This window comes from Silene latifolia, chromosome Y (genome assembly GCF_048544455.1).
Source record: "Silene latifolia isolate original U9 population chromosome Y, ASM4854445v1, whole genome shotgun sequence".
NCBI classification, from domain to species: domain Eukaryota; kingdom Viridiplantae; phylum Streptophyta; class Magnoliopsida; order Caryophyllales; family Caryophyllaceae; genus Silene; species Silene latifolia.
In genome coordinates, this window is record NC_133538.1 from 403,173,917 (window position 1) to 403,187,416 (window position 13,500).

Genomic DNA, 13,500 nt, shown 5'->3' on the forward strand with positions numbered 1-13,500 from the left:
ACTTAACTTCCGTCCTCATTAGGGTAGTCTACTGTTCATAGCAGGTCTGTTCATTCCAATCTTCCAATCCAGGAACGAAATTAACCAGATTAATGTAATTTAGAAGCATGCATTCAACTAAATTGGTGTACAATTATATTGCTTTGGGACAGATTCTTATAAGTAAACCATCTAGTCTATTCGCTACATCGTCACAATCCTACCATGGATTCCTTAGTCCTAACATAGAAGAAATTAGCTACTCATACTACTAATGGTGTCAACAATAATAATAATGAGCATACTAATCAAAAGCATGATGGAATAAAGATGATTAAGCATAAACTAAATTAGGGCAGAAATATTAAAGAGAGAAAGCAAGAATTTAAAGCAAACGAACAAAAAGATTAAGATTAAGAGAGAAAAGTGATTACAATCTAAAGCAATCCAGCGTAACGATCAATCCAATAGCAAAGCAAGAGATTAAAGGAAAGAGAAAAAGTGATTAACAGTGAAGAGTGTGTGAGAAAAGAGAGTTTTTGACCTAATCCCGACTTCCTTTATATAGGGAAGTCATTATTCACATAAAATAAACCTAACACGGGTTAAAAATCCCGAGTATATAAGCTAATCACTCGATCGAGTAACTTTATATCACTCGATCGAACAAATCCAAGCTAAAACCTCTCGATCGAGTACTTTAGGTACTCGATCGAACACTTATTAAATAGGCACTATTCGCTCGAGTAGAAAAAGGAGTCGATCGAACACAATTGTACTCGATCGAGTACTCTCCAGCGCACAATTCCTGCTTCGCGCACTGAACTTCAAACGGCTGCCATTTCTTCGTTACTTGGGCAAACAAGGCGTTTCCGGTGGCGTTGGAAAGCTAAGAGGACATGCTTTCATCTCCAGTTTGAATAACCTAAAAATGAGTTGTAGAACTCGAGATATGGCTCTTCAAATTTGGCACTAGCAATTTGAAGTTCTTCCTTTGCTCCCCTAGCTATCTTACTTCATTGCGCATCATAATTAGTAGTTTACAAGCTCCGACTCAACTCATCTCCTAAATGCATGCATAGGGACATGTTTTAGGCATGATTACGCTCTTTTCCGGTTCATACCTGCAAATAATACAAGACAAACCAAAGTAGACTATTCGGAGAACATTTGTAGCAAAACACCACACAAAATGCATAGAAATGCATGCAAATGAAGTACAAAATACCTATATAAAATGCACGTATCAAATCTCACCAAACCAAACCTTTACTTGTCCCCAAGAAAAAAAAATGAAAACTAATGGAACGGAAATGAAAACTCATAGCTAGCTATAACTTGTCTACTTATACCAATTTAATGCAGTCAAAAATTAACAGTCACAACTGTAACAGTCAACACGCAAACGAGTTGTATGATGTCCATAAATAAATCTGACCTATCGACCTTGCAAGACCGACAAAATCGGACTCTCACGGGTCACTCTTCTCTCATGAAGCAAAGGGTGAATATGTATGTAAGAGAGAAAGACAATACAGTCACTTACCTAAACTGCGACCTACATAGTAAGCGTGCAACAAAAATGATAGACGATTCAAGTACTATACATTCCAACCAACAATGTCCGTCACAGCCGAGGGCTTACAAAAAGTATAGGAAAGTGAGGTTCAGGTGAAAAAAGGCAAAATAAATTATGGGAATGTGAAGGTAAAGCGTCAAGCTAGCTCCTAAACAAGACCATATAAGACCGTCCGAATCTCAACTGACTGAAAAATAAAAACAAGTGCCCTTCATGGCACATAACTCACTAACCAAATATACTATCTCCTCAAAAATATAGGAATAAAACGGAGGAGTGAGACCGTCACAAGATAAAAATAAGCACAGTCGGTCTCTATTATTCAACCAAACTCAAAATTTTCCAAACTTTTTTCTTCTGATTTCACGTGGGATTTTCACACATTTTTTTTAAATTTTTTTCCAACTCTTTTTTCTGATTTTTTCTCACGTGTCCTTTTATTTTTTTTTTTTTTTTTTTATTTTTCACGTTTTTTTTTCTTCCTTTCTTTTTTTTTCTTTTCTTCATCCCTTCTCATTTTCCTACCAACTCCGGACAATAAAAATGAGCCAAACTCGCAACATGGATCAAAATACCACAACAGTCACACTAAACTAGTTTGACAAGGCAGGCTAATTATGGATGTAGCTAATGGGTCAAAAAGCCTAAATTTGGCTTAAGTGGAGTTAGATGGGTGAAAAATGTAAGAAAAGGAAATTTGCAAGCACCTCCTTGCATGTAACACCGACCACAAACCAGAATATATGCAATTGACAAGAAATCGAATTTCATAAATGTGCAAAAGTAATGGACATGTTATGCAAGGAGTACTACTCTCAATTCCTAATGAACTGGTCATGAATGTCACCAGTTATAAGGCTCTAAATCTCAGAAATTGTAAGGTAGGTTGCCAATTTATCAGGTCAAGTCTAAACAGTCAGCTTAATTTGAACAAAAACTCGTAGATATGTGTAAGACTCAGCTAATAATTGTCAATAGAGTGCAAGGCTCAAGTAAAAATGACAAGTTAAAGTACAATTTCATCACGGAAATCTACCGTTCCGACTCAACCTATATGCTAAAATAAAGGTGAGTTTTTTTTGTTTTTTTGAGGTTTTTTTTATTTTATTTTTATGGGAATAAACAAGCAATGCATACGGCAATTAAACGTAATAACAGAAATGCAATAAAACAAGATGCAGGCATAGAGATGGATGCAAAACCTCCCCAAACCAAACCGTACAATTCCCTCATTGTACCTAAAACAGGGAAAGGAAATGCAAACTAAAAAGGAGAAAGAGTGCAGAAGCAGAAAACTTACAAGATAACGCGAAGAAGGGACCTCCCTAAACCAGCCAGCAACATGGGAGGTCACAGCTAACGGCTTCAGGGCAGCTAAGTTGCGAACAGAATGCAAGAGTACCTGCAAATTCGCAAATAGCAACCGCACAAAAGTACTGCCAAAGCAAAGAGGGCTAAATTGTTCACCGTCTATAGCCGAGTAGGCTAATTATCAAGGCACACAACAAAACTAAATTGTTTGAAAAAAAACAACTAAATAGTTTGAACTCAGGGTTGCCTCCCAAACAGCGCTAGTTTCAGATAGGTCTCAACTCGACCTTCTTCTTATCATACACCGACAGAAATTAATAGCTCACAACAAGGTTGTTGACTGGATGAGGTTCCCTCAGCATCCATCAGCTTGACCTTAGGTCTCCATACCATCCGAGCAACAGGAGAACAACAACTTATCGCGGCGTATTGGCCTCCACTTTTGGCCCTCTTGCGTGCTTTCTTCTTGTACGACCTAGCCTCGTCCAATCCTCCGCCTAGGTCACCAATCCACACCGTTCCAGTCTCCAAAGTTAACGTATGATGCCCAGCTTCTGGGTCCGTCAACCTATCAGTACCTGCAGAAGAAGTAACAAAGGAATTAACCTTTATTGTAGAAATATCGTCTAAAATAAATTTAAACGACCATTCATTGTTATTAGCCAAAAAATTACTCGTTCGAGCACTTATATAACCCGATCGAAGTATTTTTTTAGCATTTGTACTCGATCGAGCAACTTGTGTCACTCGATCGAGGACTTGATTTTCCTCATTGCTCGATCGAGAGCTTTCATCCTCTCGATCGAATACTTCCTCAGGCATTTCACTCGATCGAGTATAGTAAAGCTCTCGATCGAGTGCTTTAACAGTGGCAGGCGTGACTGCATTGTATCCTTCCTCTTGAACAGTGTTTGCAACATTAGTAGGCAGAACCGGCCCTTCGCAGGGAGTTTCAGTCCAGGCGTGGATAGCACAGACGGTCTCGGGCCGCCTAGAAATTTGCTCGGCCAATACTTGAGCCAACTGAGCTTTAAGTGACTTGCTATTGGCGTCTTTAGTCTGCATAACTTCTTGCACTTGAAGAGCAAGTGACTTCACTATAGACGTCAACTCAGCAATTTCTTCTTTCTGCTTATTAGGAGGAGGAGTTTGTTGTGACGGCGGCCAAACAAATGGAGACTCTTGGTAGTCTCGTTGCTGAAATAGATGTGGCGGCACATGTGCAGAAGAATGATTGGCCTATCTACGCTGCCTAAACGCATAGACTACATCATCATCTGCTAGACAAATGACAGCTTCGTGCCCCGCAGTACCACATCTTTTACAGTGGACCAACTGTTGTGCCGTAGTATGGAGCTGAGGTTAACCACTCCAAGACTGTCTACTCTCCAGCTTGCCAGATCTTGCATTCTGAGCTTCAAACTGTGCTATAATTCGGGAGACACTAGACATCTTTGTAGAAGGGTCAAAGGTACTCAAGCCTTCCCTTTGACGATCTTTCTCCTAGAATCCTGTCTAGGTAGGACCTGTAGGACCTATCAAAACAACACTGAAGGAAAAAGATAAAAACAGCCTCAAGGAATAAATCCCTTGAGGCGGAAGACAGACGAAAATAAACAGATAAATAGGTCAATTGCCTTCTCGGCAACGGCACCAAAATTTGATACGGTCGTTTCTGTACCAAAAATAAACCTAAATATACTAACAGAAGCTAGTGATAAGTAGGGTCGATCTCCACGGGGAGGCAAGGTATCTATCTGTAGTCCGTCTATCTAAGTCACAAGTGGGGTTTTTATATTTGATTTTCTAAACTACTGGAAGTCAAAGGGTAAGAGCAATAAAGTATGAGCAGTAAAGGAAGAAAATGATAGATGTGATTAGATAAAAGAGAGTATGTCAGTATTTCGGTTCACCATGGCGGTTTATCGACTCAGTTGCAAATACCCTAAACAATCTAATGTGAGAAGGATACAGGAAAGGTCCTTCCGGTCCACTTTCTATCCTAGATTTCCGCTAACTTAACTTCCGTCCTCATTAGGGTAGTCTACTGTTCATAGCAGGTCTGTTCATTCCAATCTTCCAATCCAGGAACGAAATTAACCAGATTAATGTAATTTAGAAGCATGCATTCAACTAAATTGGTATACAATTATATTGCTTTGGGACAGATTCTTACAAGTAAACCATCCAGTCTATTCGCTACATCGTCACAATCCTACCATGGATTCCTTAGTCCTAACATAGAAGAAATTAGCTACTCATACTACTAATGGTGTCAACAATAATAATAATAATGAGCATACTAATCAAAAGCATGATGGAATAAAGATGATTAAGCATAAACTAAATTAGGGCAGAAATATTAAAGAGAGAAAGCAAGAATTTAAAGCAAACAAACAAAAAGATTAAGATTAAGAGAGAAAAGTGATTACAATCTAAAGCAATCCGGCGTAACGATCAATCCAATAGCAAAGCAAGAGATTAAAGGAAAGAGAAAAAGTGATTAACAGTGAAGAGTGTGTGAGAAAAGAGAGTTTTTGACCTAATCCCGACTTCCTTTATATAGGGAAGTTATTATTCACATAAAATAAACCTAACACGGGTTAAAAATCCAGAGTATATAAGCTAATCACTCGATCGAGTAACTTTATATCCCTCGATCGAAAAAAACCAAGCTAAAACCTCTCGATCGAGTACTTTAGGTACTCGATCGAAAACTCATTAAATAGGCACTATTTGATCGAGTAGAAAAAGGAGTCGATCGAACACAATTGTACTCGATCGAGTACTTTCAAGCGCACAATTCCTGCTTCGCGCACTGAATTTCAAACGGCTACAATTTCTTCGTTACTTGAGAAAACAGGGCGTTTCCGGTGGCGTTGGAAAGCTAAGAGGACAGGCTTTCATCTCCAATAGGAATCATCTGAAAATAAGTTGTATAACTCGAGATATGGCTCTTCAAAATAGGCACTAACAATTTGAAGTTCTTCCCTTGCTCGCCTAGCTATCTTACTTCTTTGCGCATCATAATTAGTAGTTTCCAAGCTCCAACTCAAGTCATCTCCTAAATGCATGCATAGGGACATGTTTTAGGCTTGATTACGCTCCTTTCCGGTTCATACCTGCAAATAATACAAGACAAACCAAAGTAGAATATTCGGGGAACATTTGTAGCCAAACACCACACAAAATGCATAGAAATGCCATAGGCGTAGCTAGGGGGTGCGGTGGGTGCGCTTGCATCCCCTCTGAATTCTGAAAATAATTGTTAAGTACAGAAAGAGACAAATATGGACTACAAATCTCTCTTGGTGCAGCGGATAGAAACTCAAATAATTTCACCGAGGTCTAGTGTTCGAGACTTCTAATGCACACACTTGCTCTTTTTTTTGTTGATTTCCCTAGGCTAAATAGTTTAGTTAGTACAGTAGTAGTCGAGGAGTTGCTATAAATAACAGTTGAAAATTATTTATATTAACAATATGGGGTATTTCTTGAAATTTGTTCATTTTGGTATCTTTCCGTCATTATGTTTTTAATCCTGCATTTTGTATCAATAAGTTATTACTATCCCATTCTTCCTCCGGTTTCCAAAATTCAACCTTTTTTTTAAACTAATTTATGATTTATCCATATAAAAAACTCTACTTATTTCAAAATCTATCAAAAGTCAAATAAAGTTAGTTGTATTTGTTTGTATACTTTATGACTAAGTTAATTTAGATAATAATTTGCATATTAGGATGTGGGAGTTAAATAATATATTAGTATAGTTTTGTTTGAATTAATACATTTTTTCCCTCTTTTTAGAGGCTAATAATTCGGAAATCTACTAGCTTTGACTACAATATTCAAAAGACACACAACTTTATAATACTCTATTTATATGTCAATTTTTCATAGCATATAATTTTGCATCCCCTATGAGCAAATCCTAGATATGCCACTGAGAAATGCGTGCAAATGTGGTACAAAATACCTATATAAAATACACGTATCAAATCCAAAATTTGATATGGTCGTTTCTGTACCAAAAATAAACCTAAATATACTAACGGAAGCTAGTGATAAGTAGGGTCGATCTCCACAGGGAGGCAAGGTATCTATCTGTAGTCTATCTATCTAAGTCACAAGTGGGGGGTTTTGTATTTGATTCTCTAGACTAATGAAGGTTTAAGGGCAAGAGAAATAAAGTAAGCGCAGTTAAAGCGAGAAAATGTGATAAAAGTGATCAAGTAAAAGAGAGTATGTCAGGATTTCGGTTCACCATGGCAGTCTAACGAATCAATTGCAAATAGCCTAGAAAATTTGCTGTGAGAAGGGCATGGGAAAGATCCTTCCGGTCCGCTATCCACCCTAGAATTCCAGTAACTTAACTTCCGTCCTCATTAGGGTAGTCTACTGTTCATAGCAGGTCTGTTTATTCCAATCTTTCGATCCAGGAACAAAGTTAACCAAATTAAAATAATTTAGAAGCATGCATTCAACTAATTTGGTGTTACATTTCTATTGCTATGGGGACAGATTCTCACAAATAAATCGTCTAGTCTATTCGCTACATCGTCACAATTCTACCATGGATTCCCTAATCCCGACATAGAAGGAATTAGCTACTCATACTACTAAGGGTGTCAACAATAATAATATAGAGTGTACTAATTAAAGACATAATGAAATAACAACGATTATGCATAAACTGATTAGGGCAGAAATAAGAAAGAGGGAAAGCAAGAATTAAAGCAAACAAATAATAAGATTAAGATTAAGAAAGAAAGGATGATTACAAGCAAAAGCAATCCGGCGTAAAGATCAATCCACAAAAGCAAAGAGTAAAGGTATGAGATTAAAGGGAAGAGAAAAAGTGATTAACAATGAAGAGTGTATGAGGAAAGAGAGTTTTTGACCTAATCTCGACTTCCTTTATATAGGGAAGTCATTATTCACATAAAATAAACCTAACACGGGTTAAAAATCTCGAGTATCACTACTACAAATCCCTTGCTTTCATGACACTTCACCCTCGACGCTTTTATAAGTGTCGACCTTAAAATCACCCTCTATCTTATTTTAATGCCTTTTTTAATATTAACCGCTCATATTCCTTATATGGGCGCGTATCTGAAAAATTAAACCCTATGAACCCTCTTTTCTGGAATCCTTTTCATTGTCCTCTTCATCTTCATTCATAGAAAAAAAAACCTAAACTAAAACTTCTCACCAAATAGTTCTAACCAAAAACACCTATCATAATGTTTGGGAGACACCAATATCAACGGCTAACGACACTGTCACGTCGATCCGTCACCTTCCACCAGCAATTGATCGATGTTCTTCCCCTCTGTCGGAGCGTCTACCTGATCCGCCGCCTACAACCCTCCGTTTCCGCATCACATCCATTACAACCTTCCGTTTCCGCCTCAACTCCTCAGAAATATTATTCATAGTTAAAAGTTCCTCTTTTTTATTTTTTTTCTAATCTAAATTTCAAGTTTTGTTATTTTTTGTATTAGTTCAGTTCCAATATCGGTGAATTAAGTACGTTGTTGATTTTTTATGAGATTGAGCTTTGTTCGATTTAGTGTTGATTATCTCTTTATTTATGAGTTTAATGGAATTCGTTTAGTATAAATGCTTGATTTCTACATTTTGTTGTTCAATTTATTGAATTTGTCGATTTGAATCAACCTAACTCTGTTTTGCTGATTATTTCAGTTGCGTTAAGGATTCAGTATTCCCTGTCTCCTTTGTCAGGTATGTCAATAGTTACAAACTTTCAAGGCTTTTAGTTTTTAATTGATAATTGAAAAATGTGTTAGTCATTTTATGGGCTATCTTTTATGTATGCTTTGTTTTTAAATTTTTATTGTAGTAAATTGACTGATATGCAATGATGTGGTTTAATTTCGGTGTACTGCTAATGTCACTGATTGCTTTATTACTATTTGCCTCAGCATTCCAATTAGCTCTATTTTAATAGTAATTTATATAGAATAAAGTTGAGATTTTGAGAATTGGGTTTGAGTTAAAAATGGAAATTGATTAAGGGTTAAAGGAGCCTATGAAATGTCTAATCCCTTCGCCGCAATTTTTGAGTGATTTATATAGCCATTGTTCTTATTTAATGCTCTGAAATCTGAAAGCAAACAATATTTATTCATACAGAATGAAGTTGAGATTTTGAAAGCTGAACCTTTTGTTTTGATCGGGATTTGATTAAAGACGAACTCTTAATGCTCAGCTTATGTGTTGAATTTATTACATTCTTTTGGAGTGAAACATTTTTTTTTCCTATGGTTTTACATTTTAATCATCCTTTGGCTTTACAAGAAATGTTTTTTACTTTGAAATAAGTTTTTGGTTCTTACTTTACTAGATAGTTAGCCTTAAACCCGTGAATTCATGGGGATTTTTTTAAAGAATGGTGTTTGAAAAACTATACGCAGTAATTGTTAAATTTAAGGTTACATGCTATTCTATGTAGATTGTATATATTAATGCTCATGCTACAAATTGCCTACTTCTGCAGGTTAAATGGATTTGGCATGGATGTCGGGTCAGCTGCCAAAGAGCCAACTTCAGAAATTGGTCAGATAAGAGATCTTTTGGTCTCAAAATGAGGTGTGAAATTGCCTCAGATCGAGGTGACATGCACATTGTTTTCTCTGATGTTATACTGTGATTTACAATGAACTTGCTAAAGATTTGGTTGATAAGGGCATTATTGTTTTCTCTGATGTTAAGCATGTAATCCTTTAAAGTATGTGACATTTTTTTTTTTTGTTATCAATATGCTTTAATTTCCGCAATTATGGGTACTCGGCACGGTTTCAGATGATAATTCATGTCAGTCTACTCTAAATCATTTTGGGACTAAGGCTCTGATGTTGTTGTTATATACTTTAATTGCTCAAACATGTGCATTATGATTAGTGATTTGTGCTATGCAAATGATAGGTCACTAATTGAACTTTGAAGTATTCAAGTTGTTTCATTTTTTTCACATTTTTTTCACTCATCACGCTACTGTCACCAGAATGACCAAAGAAGTATGATATGGAATTTGTTTGTAGTTGTGAAATTAAGCCTTTTTTGGGATCTATTTTGTTGAAGTTAAAAACTTGGATAAGACGGTTTTATCCTAACATGTTACTTATTTCCTACCATATTATAGTGTACTGCGTATATTTCTTGTGTTTTTCGGAAGTGTGTAGATTAATAGTTTAATATATTGTAATCCAAACTTTGTACTCTTATAAATGTTCCATCTACTTTTACTCTGTACTAGGTATTTATTTTATGAAATATAAAACTTGATGTGATATTCTTCACTGATCTTAATTACGTAATTTTGTATCATCTAGCTCCTTTTAATTTACTTGAAAATGTTAGGGAGTATAGGACATATGAAATAATTGGTCAATGATGTTCTTTGTTGTCTGCATTTCTTGATGTTCTTTATTGTCTTGATCTTCTTTATTCTTTATGCACTGTCTTTGCTAATGTTATTCTTCTTTATCTTGTGCTACTCTTTTGATGGCGCCGTCTTCTTTGTCTTCTTGTGTTTATTCTTTGCTTTGTTTGTGCTTTCTTACTGTCGTGCTAGTGTTGCTGTTTGTTTGATGTTGATGCTTGTCACAGGTGTCGCCTATTCATCTTTGTTTTCTTGGGTGGTTTCATGGTTATGCATTACGAATAGGCCTTTTGTAGACCTCAATCGTTTCACATAGGCAGGCCTGGCTGGTGAGCATCTCCTCAGTTGTACAATCACTTTATTTCTGTTCGTCCTTGTTAGTTGTCCTTTAATGCATTGCTTATATAGGAATCATGATTCATGTCTCACAAAATTAAAGTTTCTATTAAGCTTCCGGTCTACTTGATTATATCCTTGGGATGTTACGAGCTACTGATGGCTGGCATAGGTTTGATGCAATTTCGAACATGTCTTACGAATAATTTAGTGCTCCCTCTGTCTCAATCTTCTGTTTACCTTTTATATCCTTTGTATGGGGTATTTAATCAAATGTAAACAAAAGATTGCAATGGAAGGAGTAATTTACTTGGTGTCGTAGTGATATTTGGAGCTGCCAAATGATGAATAATACAGAGTACTTTTTTTGCGCAAGGGCTTTGAGCTCATTAATTTATGAAGCTATGAAAAGACATTGTATTTGTATCAGCTTCTAATGGTAGCAAGCAATTTAGTTTTAGCCTCTGTCTCCATCATTTCCTTACCTTTGATTAAAAACAAATGTGTGGGACAGAAGGAGTAGAAAAGAATTAAATTGGGAATGTGAGAATGGTATTGATTCTGAATACAACTATTTGATTTACGGTTGTCTAATAATAAAGCTTATTTTTGTGTGTTTAACTAACTTGAGGTCAATAGATGTTTGCTCTTTCAGAAAGATGAAGGTTACTTTTTCCATTGTACGAGCGAGATAAAGATGAATGCGAGCTAATTATATCTCCTTTGGTCAGGACTTTGAGAGGTACGTGTCTTCTAAGATTATTTCCATAGAATTTACTCACTATCGTTTAACGTCCTCTCTTAAATATGTTTACTTTTTATTTTTCTTGTATGAAATCTTTGCTATCTTTGTTATCCTTATAGGAGAGTCGTATGTCTAAATGATGGGAGAGTCTAAATGATATATTGTGAATGCGTAGGATATAATTGTATATGATGGGTTAACTTTATAGATTTGTGTGAATTATCCATTTCCAGGTTTAGTTGATTGATCGAATCTTCGTCAACGGAGGATGAGGATGTAGCCTGTGGACTGCGTTTTCAACTTGTTCTGTTCTATTTTTTTGTGATAGATGCTGGCTTTTGGTGGAATCTATATTGACAAGCTTGAAAATTAGTTAAACTAGCTTGTACATCTTTCTAAATTTTAGGAGCACTCTGTATTAACTTATACTCCGCATGTTTTTATAGAGTTGGTATTGTAAGCAAATACAATGGATTTTGTACTTTGATTCAATTTGTACGAGAAGTATATTGTTGGTTACAAGCATTTATCTCTTGCGATTTTTTATCCTTTCCGTGAAATTTTAATTTTTTAACTTTTAGAATTCTTAAAAGTTGTTTAATACAAGTGTTATGACTCAGTTACCAATTCTAACACTATAAAGCGTTGAGATTTTGAACTTTGAATTAGTAGAACAGTGGGATCTTGACGCTTAAAAGCGTCACAAACAAAGGCAACGACACAAAAAGCGTAGACAAGATTGACGCTAAAAAGCGTCACAAAATCCTGACGCCCCAAAAAACCACACTTTTAAAAGCGTCGAGAAATAAAATACCGACGCTTTTAAGCGTCGAAAGTAGCCCTAAAAAGCGTCGAAAATCTAAGGGATTTGTAGTAGTGTATATAAGCTAATTACTCGATCGAGTAACTTTATATCACTAGATCGAACAAATCCAAGCTAAAACCTCTCGATCGAATACTTTAGGTACTCGATCGAACACTTATTAAATGGGCACTATTCGATCGAGTAGAAAAAGGAGTCGATCGAACACAATTGTACTCAATCGAGTACTTTCCAGTGCACAATTCCTTCTTCGCGCACTGAACTTTAAACGGCTGCCATTTTTTCGTTACTTGGGCAAACAGGGCGTTTCCTGTGGCGTTGGAAAGCAAAGAGGACACGCGTTCATCTCCAATTTGAATCACCTGAAAATCAGTTGTAGAACTCGAGATATTGCTCTTCAAATTAGGCACTAGCAATTTGAAGTTCTTCCTTTGGTCGTCTAGCTATCTTACTTCTTTGGGCATCATAATTAATAGGGTTTTTTTATAACTGCTACCACATATAATCCAAATTTTACCAACTGCTACCAAAGTAATTTTTCTTTAAAAACTGCTACCAAAGTATTTGGTTCGGACGACAAATCACTACCAACTTATAGACGAAGCCAGAAAGATCAGATCTGTGCCATTCATTTCAAATTCTCATTTTAAGTAATATTTTCACTTCCTTATTTGCCCTTACCCTCGCCCTTATATGTTCTTCTACTACATTTACTACTCCATTAATACTTCTTCATTTCCACCACTTATTTTCAAGTTCATCATTAATTTCAATTCTCTTACTCCATTATTCTTATTTCCATTTCTGCTTTCATCTTTATTTTTCAAGTTCAGATAATCATTCTCTCTCTTTTCTTAACTCCCACTATTAAATTTAACCATTAATTTCAAACTTGTTAATTTTGAAACAAAGTTAATATATCAAGTTCCTAGAAAGAAGGATAATAGAATAATCTTATTTAGGAAATAAAAAAGTTCTAAGAATATAACAATAAGACAAGGATGCAATCTAATAAACAATGTGAATCTAGCAAACAATGGTATAAAAAACGAGAAAATGAAAAGGAGGGATAAAAACAAGCCAGTGATGTAAGTTAAATTACCTAGGATTGGAAACCATTGGGGATTGAGATTAAATGCAAACCCTAAGGCCGTATTAAATTTGGGGAAGAAAGTTAAAGACTAGGATGATTCTCTGATTCCCCAATTTAATTGGAAGTAATTAGGTTTAAGAACATTTGGTGAGTAAAGGTAAATTTTAGGTTAAAGAGTGATGTTTGGGTAAAGTGAAGGAATGAGTGAGGGGAGTGTAAAAAT

The 13,500-nt window shown here is 35.9% G+C and overlaps 1 protein-coding gene across 1 annotated transcript in view; it reads right to left on the reverse strand.

Moving 5' to 3' along the window:
• The window catches only part of LOC141632607 (protein FAR-RED IMPAIRED RESPONSE 1-like), a 74,643-nt gene that overhangs the window by 18,452 nt on the left and 42,691 nt on the right, over positions 1–13,500 (reverse strand). The gene's annotated exons all lie outside the window — the stretch shown is intronic.